Raw genomic sequence first — 7,053 nt, 5'->3', positions numbered from 1 at the left:
GAACCTTTAATGCTGACCATGGAGCTGTGTAGGTCTGGGAGTCTCACTTAATCAAACAGGTGTATTCAGCCTGTGGATATTGTGTTTTGTACTTTGAATTTTGGATTTCAAGTGTTAATTAACATGGCCTACTCTGAGCAGTGTCCTTTTTTGATGATGCGTATATATTGGACATATCTGCCTTTCTTACTTTTTTCTGGGAAAACATGTACATACCAAAGCTGTTAATTCTAAGTTAAAGAATTTAAACCACATAATAAAATAATTTTCATGATAGGATTCTTAATGATTTCAGAGAAAACCACTGTTTCACTGTTTTACGTCTCTTATGGCTGCAGTTGAGAAATTATAAGAAGCAATGTAAATGTGCACATTAAGAATTTTAGATTTTTAGGTGATTTTTAATGAGCTTATATGCTGGAATGCAGTTTTCCTTTTTCTAATGTGTTGTCAGACTAGCTAGAGAATATTTGCATTCAAAATATTGACCTCACAAACCTTAATACATTTGGTTGTTAACTCCATTTCTACTCATTTGCAACTTCCAACAAGCTCCTTGAAATATGGATTGCTTAGTCAAAATATTTTATTTATAGACTCTTGTTTAGGACTATGTGCAGACTACAATGTGATGAAAGGCTTTATAAAATGTAGTTCCTTAATATATTACTTCTATAACTTCAACAGATCCTATTAATTTTGTTATAGTTAAGTGTTATTCATTGCTGAAGTACCATTAGCATTTAGACTGGAGAAGGTCAAAATCCAAATACTGCCAGGTTCCCACTGATTTAATTGACAGCCACAACATATATCACAGGACTCAGTTTTTCACTGAATTAATAGAGAAAAATACTCCTTGTAACTTTTCAGAAGTTAAATGTATTTTTATGTAGTCTTTTTTCTGATGCTTCTCACTGTTAAACAAAAACAATGACTGTGATATCCTTTGGACTAAACCTGCAAGCACTGGTGGACTTGACATGAGCTAGATTTCCACATAATGTAGTGTTCTTACTTTGGCACTTTATTGAAAACTAAAGCTTGGAGTGGCATTCCTTCTTTGTGGAGCATAGCAATAGTTTTTCCTTTGTACCTTTTTTTTTTTTTTTAACTTTAAGCAAATGTAATCAATAAAGACATTTGTCTGATACGTGGCTCTTATTCTTTGGCAGGGTAACTCCATCATCTGAAAATCCCAATGGTGCTACCTGTAGTGTAAGTCAGGGAAAGCCATCTTTAAGAAGAATAAAAGGGAGAATACACAGAAGCAAAAGTCTCGACAGCATTGATTTCTGTGAATTCACTGTAAGTACCATATCTCTGACATTTATCCTATATGAAGTTGAGAATCCTGCTAATAAAGCAGCTAATCCCTCTTCCATTGTGTTTATCTGTCAGAATTAGAGAGGCTGTTGTATTTACTGATGTAATTGCAGTTCCACACTGCCAAATGTTAAGAACAGTGTTGAGCTTGTAGAATTAGTGATTCATAACTGCATTTTTGTTCTTCAGGAACCTTTAGATAAACATATTGTTGTCAGATTTTAATATTGCTGTCTGCATAATATGAAGAATTAGCTGGAAATGGAAGAAATATGAAAAATGAACTGTCTTCAATTTTTTAAAATATATTTACATTTTGAAAATTACATTTAAAGGAAAAAAAGTTATTCTTTAAAAAACTCAGAAAAATATTTTAGTTGTGTATTGCTATAGTAGGGTGCTAGAAAAATGATGTTCCTATAAGATGTGTGTGCTTGTAGTGCTTAGAAACTACTGTCACAGATGATCTTCTATTACAGTTAATCAGTACTGGTATATATTTTTTTTTTCTAGGGTATAGATATGTTTCAGAAAATTCAGTGTGATCATGTTTTCAAACAATTTGGATAGTGATGCTTAGAGATTTAGTGGAATTGAGAGAGTTTTTTACAGAACTTTCAGTTCAGGAGTTGTTTGCCATCAGATAATGGAAGGAAAGAAATTGTTAATATGAAAGAGTATGGGACATGGAGGTACCTTTTCTGCTATTTGTACTGTTCACAAAATCTTAGAATCAGTCCTAAAAGCAGGATGGTTTCCAAAGTTCTTTACAGAAAAATGATTAAAAGCCACAACTCTCAACTAACTGCGAGAGATTTGGCCAAAACAAATTATATTCTGATAAATTAGTATAATGTAGTTTTGAAATATTAAAATAATGTCAGAAAATGTTACATTTTAAACCGGTTATTAGTTTTGAGGATGAGAGAGGTAGATAGTAAATATGTGCTGTCTCTAAAATGAACAAATCAATAGTGACATAGAGATACTCTGGCATTACATGGTAGCAGAAACAATATAACCAAGATGCTCAGATGCAATTTGGGAAAACATCTTTATATAAAGCAAAACAATAGTTTGAGTCTGTTGTATCATTTGGTGTGATATTTTTTACAGGTGATACCAATAGCATAATTGGTATTTACTTCTCAGGACTGTTTTGTTTCCAACTACCAAGTCTTGTAGTGCTGTCTTTGGACAAAGAGCTTGTTGTTTGCTGTTTAAGGAAGTAATAAAATTAGTAGCAAGGAGTTGAGACTTTCTGTATTGTCTGGTGTCCAGACACTTCTAGCAGTGTGGGTATGGCCAAGCTGGGTCCTGTAGCTGTTCAGACACAGGTTTAGGGAGCCTGTGCTGTCAGGAGCTTGCTCTGCCTCATTTAAAGCTAATTGTGAAGTCTGCATAAACTGTTGTCACAGCAGTGGTGTCGGTGTAATCATTACCTTACTGAAGGTTAAAAATTCCCTTAGGGAACGAGATTACTGAAGCAATAATTTTAGCTTGTGCTATATGGGTCTTCATCTGTGTGGTCCTATTAAGGAGTTTTATCTAAATCTATCTCTACACTTGGGGCCTTCAAAGAAAAAGAGATTATAGCCAATGGTCATAAGAGTATTTTGCATGCCATGGAACCTTTGTAAAGAGATTTGTGACAGATAATAATGGGGCATGCCTGTATCTGCAACACACCAATGGTTAGAGTATGTATGTGTAGATGTATAAATTCATACATTGATAGCTAAGTATTGATAATCAGGATCAGGAAAGGAAGCTTGCTTTTTATTCTGAGGTCTCGTGTTAAAGGGTGATAGGAGTTCAAATAGCTAAGCAGACAAATCAGAGTTATAAATATGGATTTTCCTGCTGCTTCGTAATTTAGAATCACAGTGAAATATTTCTTGGTGTTTGTATAATGAAACTTTTATTGTCTTAAAATTGTGATTAAAAATAGATCTGAAGAAATAACTGAGGAATTTAGGATGCCTAAATCTTTCCAGAGTGCTCCTAGAACTGAATGTTTTTCATGCTAAGCATCTTTTTCTAGTAACAAAGTTCAGACACTGGCAGATAGAATAAAATTGAACAGAAAAGTTTTAGTATAAATGAGAAATAATTTTATACAATGAAGGGGAAAGAGCTTTTTAAATCTTCTTTACAACTGTTTTATGGTGCAATATATATCCATTTTATTTACAACAAAGATTAAAGGTTTCATTTTTAAATATGTGGAAAACTTATATGCAGACAAACTCAAAGTAATTTGTGTTCCTAGTGAACTGTTGGTTTTTTAATCATGTAATGAGTTGGATATCTGTTAATTCTGAATGTTACTGGATTTCACTTTAATGACTGTGTATACATCTTGGTGTCATTTCTGTAAACCTTTTGTTCCCTACCATGAAACAAATTCTTACTGATGGCAAATCCTAACAGCAGAAAGACACACTTTCTTAAAGTGTGAAGAAATGTCTCCAGTGGGAAAGTTCTGCACATACAAAAACTGACAAAAATACTGTATTTACTGCTTGACTGTGACTTCAGGTATGGAAGGGGATAAGTTGCAGGGACCACATTAAGTTGCGAGGCTCATTAAAAATGGGGCTGTTATTTCTAAGGGAGGGGACAACCAGGGAGGAGCCTATTGCACCTGTAAAATTTCAGCAGAGGCCGGAGAGTGACTTAGAGGGAGTAACACGCCAGCCTTTGCAGGGCTGTCTGAGATGTGATGCTGCCAAGTTTCTTGTTTACCACAGTTAGTAACATCTGAAGTTTGTGATATTGGTGACTTTTAATTACACCTGTGGCTCTTTATATGGATGATATACCTAAGAATGCTGTAGAGGTCTTTGCCTTTAAAGCTTCATTATTGGATGGCTTGCTGCTGCGATGACTTGCTGCAAGCCTCAGGTATTTGGGAGAGACTCAAAGCACAGAACTCCTGGTTGGTGTGTTGTGTTACCATTCCATAGCTGGCTCACACTGTAGTATTCCTGACATCCTTTCAGGAGGTATAAATTCTCCCTGATTACAAGTGGTGGGATTCCACAGGACTAATGACAAAATAATTTTTTTTCTTAGTGATGCCTCTGCTGTCCTAAGTGGATGATGCTGGCATTTCTAGTAGTGATACCTCTTGTTACTATTTTGCTAAAACAGCTACTGAGAAGATAAAGTATCCAAATAATGTTAAGCCACAAGATGATATTGCAATTGCTCCCTGAAAATGTGTGTCTGCCTTCAACTTCTTGAATCTTTTTTCTTTTCTTTATCTTCTTGCATATTAGTGCTATCTCTTGGTCATATTGGGACCTGGTCCCACAAACAAAGTAAAACATTTTGTTGCTCTTCAGTTCTTCTTTATGGAGTATCATGATGTTGTGCTTCCCCATATATTCTCTCTTGAAATACTCAGCTTTAGTAGCATGCAGTAAAAAAATAAATAAGTCTGGTTTTTATTGAATGTTGGTAAATAGTTATCTGCAACCCAGAGATGTTGCAGAGCTCCTGTCCCACATTGCAAAAAACTTCAGAGAAAAGAGAAAGAATAGGATTGTCAGCTCTTGGAGAACAACGTGGAATACATACTATATTGTAGAATGAGCTTATTGTAGTAATGTTCATGACATCCATATTTTAATGGTTATTACACTGAAACAAAAATCTAGCTTTGCACAAGTTAACCTGTGTAATAGTAGCACTCCTGAGTCCAATTCATTGACAGGGATTTTGTTGTACTAGGCATTGTGCACACACCAAGTGTTTGCTTTCAAGGACCTTACAATCTATTTATAACGATAGGTAAGATGTGACTAACCTTTGGTTCTTTAGCTGCATATGGCTCTCAAGCTGTTCAAGTGCTGCACTGGTGCTAGGGTTTCTGAAGATCAGTTGCATTTTGAGGCTGCCCTGTGAGGTAGAGCACTGGTGCTGCTGGGATGACAGCGTCCTCAGTGATGTGTGAGTTGCCTGGGCAGTCTGTGTGGCAGCTCCAAGGTGTATGAATGGATCTTGTGGTTGCTGACTGTATGACAGGTTTTGTATGTGGATCATAGGTTTGCAAATATTGACCGCCCCTACAGTGTGTACATGCAGAGAAATTATTTCTTTTCCTGTGAAACAGGGATGATGTTTTGTGGGAGTGACAGCAACAGATACTTCAAAAGCATTTATAAAGAGCTCATCTAATTAACTTTGGTGGTGATGGAATGTCTTAAGTAATCTTCTGTTTAATTTTTATTGCTGTGATTCTTTGATTGGACTTGAGAAATTACTAAAATCATCATCTCCAAAACTCTATGTTTGAAAGAATACAGACATGACACTCTCCTGCTAAAATCAGCCCTTAAGGAAGAAGTACCTCTCCTTGGAAATCAGAGCACTGCAGTTATTTACAAGATGAACAAGTCCAGTTCTGCCTATTTTCTGGAGGCAGCTGATGCTGACCTGCTCTCAATAAACATGCACACAGCAAGTTTTCTGTTATCTGCAGTCACAGTGAAGCAGATAATCTCCAATATACTTCTACTTTCATCAGGGTGGAATTCCAGGGAATTATTTTGCAAAATGTTATGGAAATGCTGAATCTTTTTTTTTTTCTTTTTTTACCCCCCATTCTTTTCTCATCTTACCTTTTTCAGATGCACATTTTTGTCTCCCCTCACCATGTACTGATGATGAAGTGAATTTGGTTAGAATGGCTGTGTACTGCTGCTTTAGAGGTCAGTGGATGTCACCATGCAAAATACAACAGTAACCACGGTAGGGTAGGAGATTACCCAAAAGAGGAAAAAAGAGAGACAGCTAAGTACAAAGGACAGCCTGAGTAAAGCGCTGTGGACTGCCTGACAAAATGAAAGAGGCAATAAAGGAAGAGAATCAGAAAGTGAGAATTAGCTAACACATAATTGCCTTTTTTGATAGGGTGGACACATGTTCACGTACAACATTAATTTTTATCTCACTGTAGTAAGTGTTACACCATTGAATGAGTATGGTATCTGGTATACTTCCTTTCAGAGGAGCTGTAGGAAACCCTATTTCTCTCAGTGTTTGCCTGCTGTCATTAGCAGGATGAAGTGATTGACCTCACATGCTCTCTGTGGGGATGTGCGTGTGCCCAGCATGCTCCGTGTGCAAGGAGGTGCCTGTGCCTCGCGTGCTCTGAGAGCAGCTGGGAGGGAGCGGCTGGACATACTTTTGCTGTAGCTGTTTTTACTAGGAGCTTCACCTTCTTTATAATTTGTATTAAAGTTTCAAGACTGTTTAGAAGCTTTGGTGATTAATGGATGTTTGTGATGACATCGTATTTCACTTCTACAGTCTCTTTGGTAGATTTTAAAAGTATAAGCTTTTAAAAAAGTATACTCTATTTAAAAATACTTTTAAAAAGTCAGGCTGAAGAATCTATTTATTTTTTGAAATGTGCTTTGAGTACATTGGGTGTTTGTTGCTGTGGTTAGTCCAAGGCCCTCACCCCTGATCAGAACAGGATACTGTGCTGTATTGCTAAACCAGTTTGTAGAGCATATTGCTGAGACAGGTGATCTAGTCTGTACTTAAGAGCATGGTTTTATTGCAGTTTCTATTTTATTTAATCTAACCCAAACTCAGCTTCCCTTAGAATCATCTTATAAACGGCTTCTGAGGTGGTAGATATTATTCTGTAGTTTGATTATTATTTTTTTTAAGAAATTGTTCTTGTTTTATACTTTCATTTGTCTTGATTTT

The 7,053-nt window shown here is 36.1% G+C and overlaps 1 protein-coding gene across 1 annotated transcript in view; it reads left to right on the top strand.

Annotated features, from left to right (window-relative positions):
- The first annotated feature begins 1,180 nt into the window (after positions 1–1,180).
- TJP1 (tight junction protein 1) overlaps positions 1,181–7,053 on the top strand; it is a 152,764-nt gene continuing 146,891 nt past the window's right edge. The window contains exon 1 of the mRNA XM_009994403.1: positions 1,181–1,308. The gene's annotated coding sequence lies outside the window, so the exon portion shown is untranslated. The remainder of the gene's footprint in view (positions 1,309–7,053) is intronic.

The sequence above is a fragment of the Chaetura pelagica genome, unplaced genomic scaffold, assembly GCF_000747805.2.
Source record: "Chaetura pelagica isolate M959 unplaced genomic scaffold, ChaPel_1.0 scaffold222, whole genome shotgun sequence".
Lineage (NCBI taxonomy): Eukaryota > Metazoa > Chordata > Aves > Apodiformes > Apodidae > Chaetura > Chaetura pelagica.
This window is presented reverse-complemented; position numbering and strand designations above follow the sequence as displayed.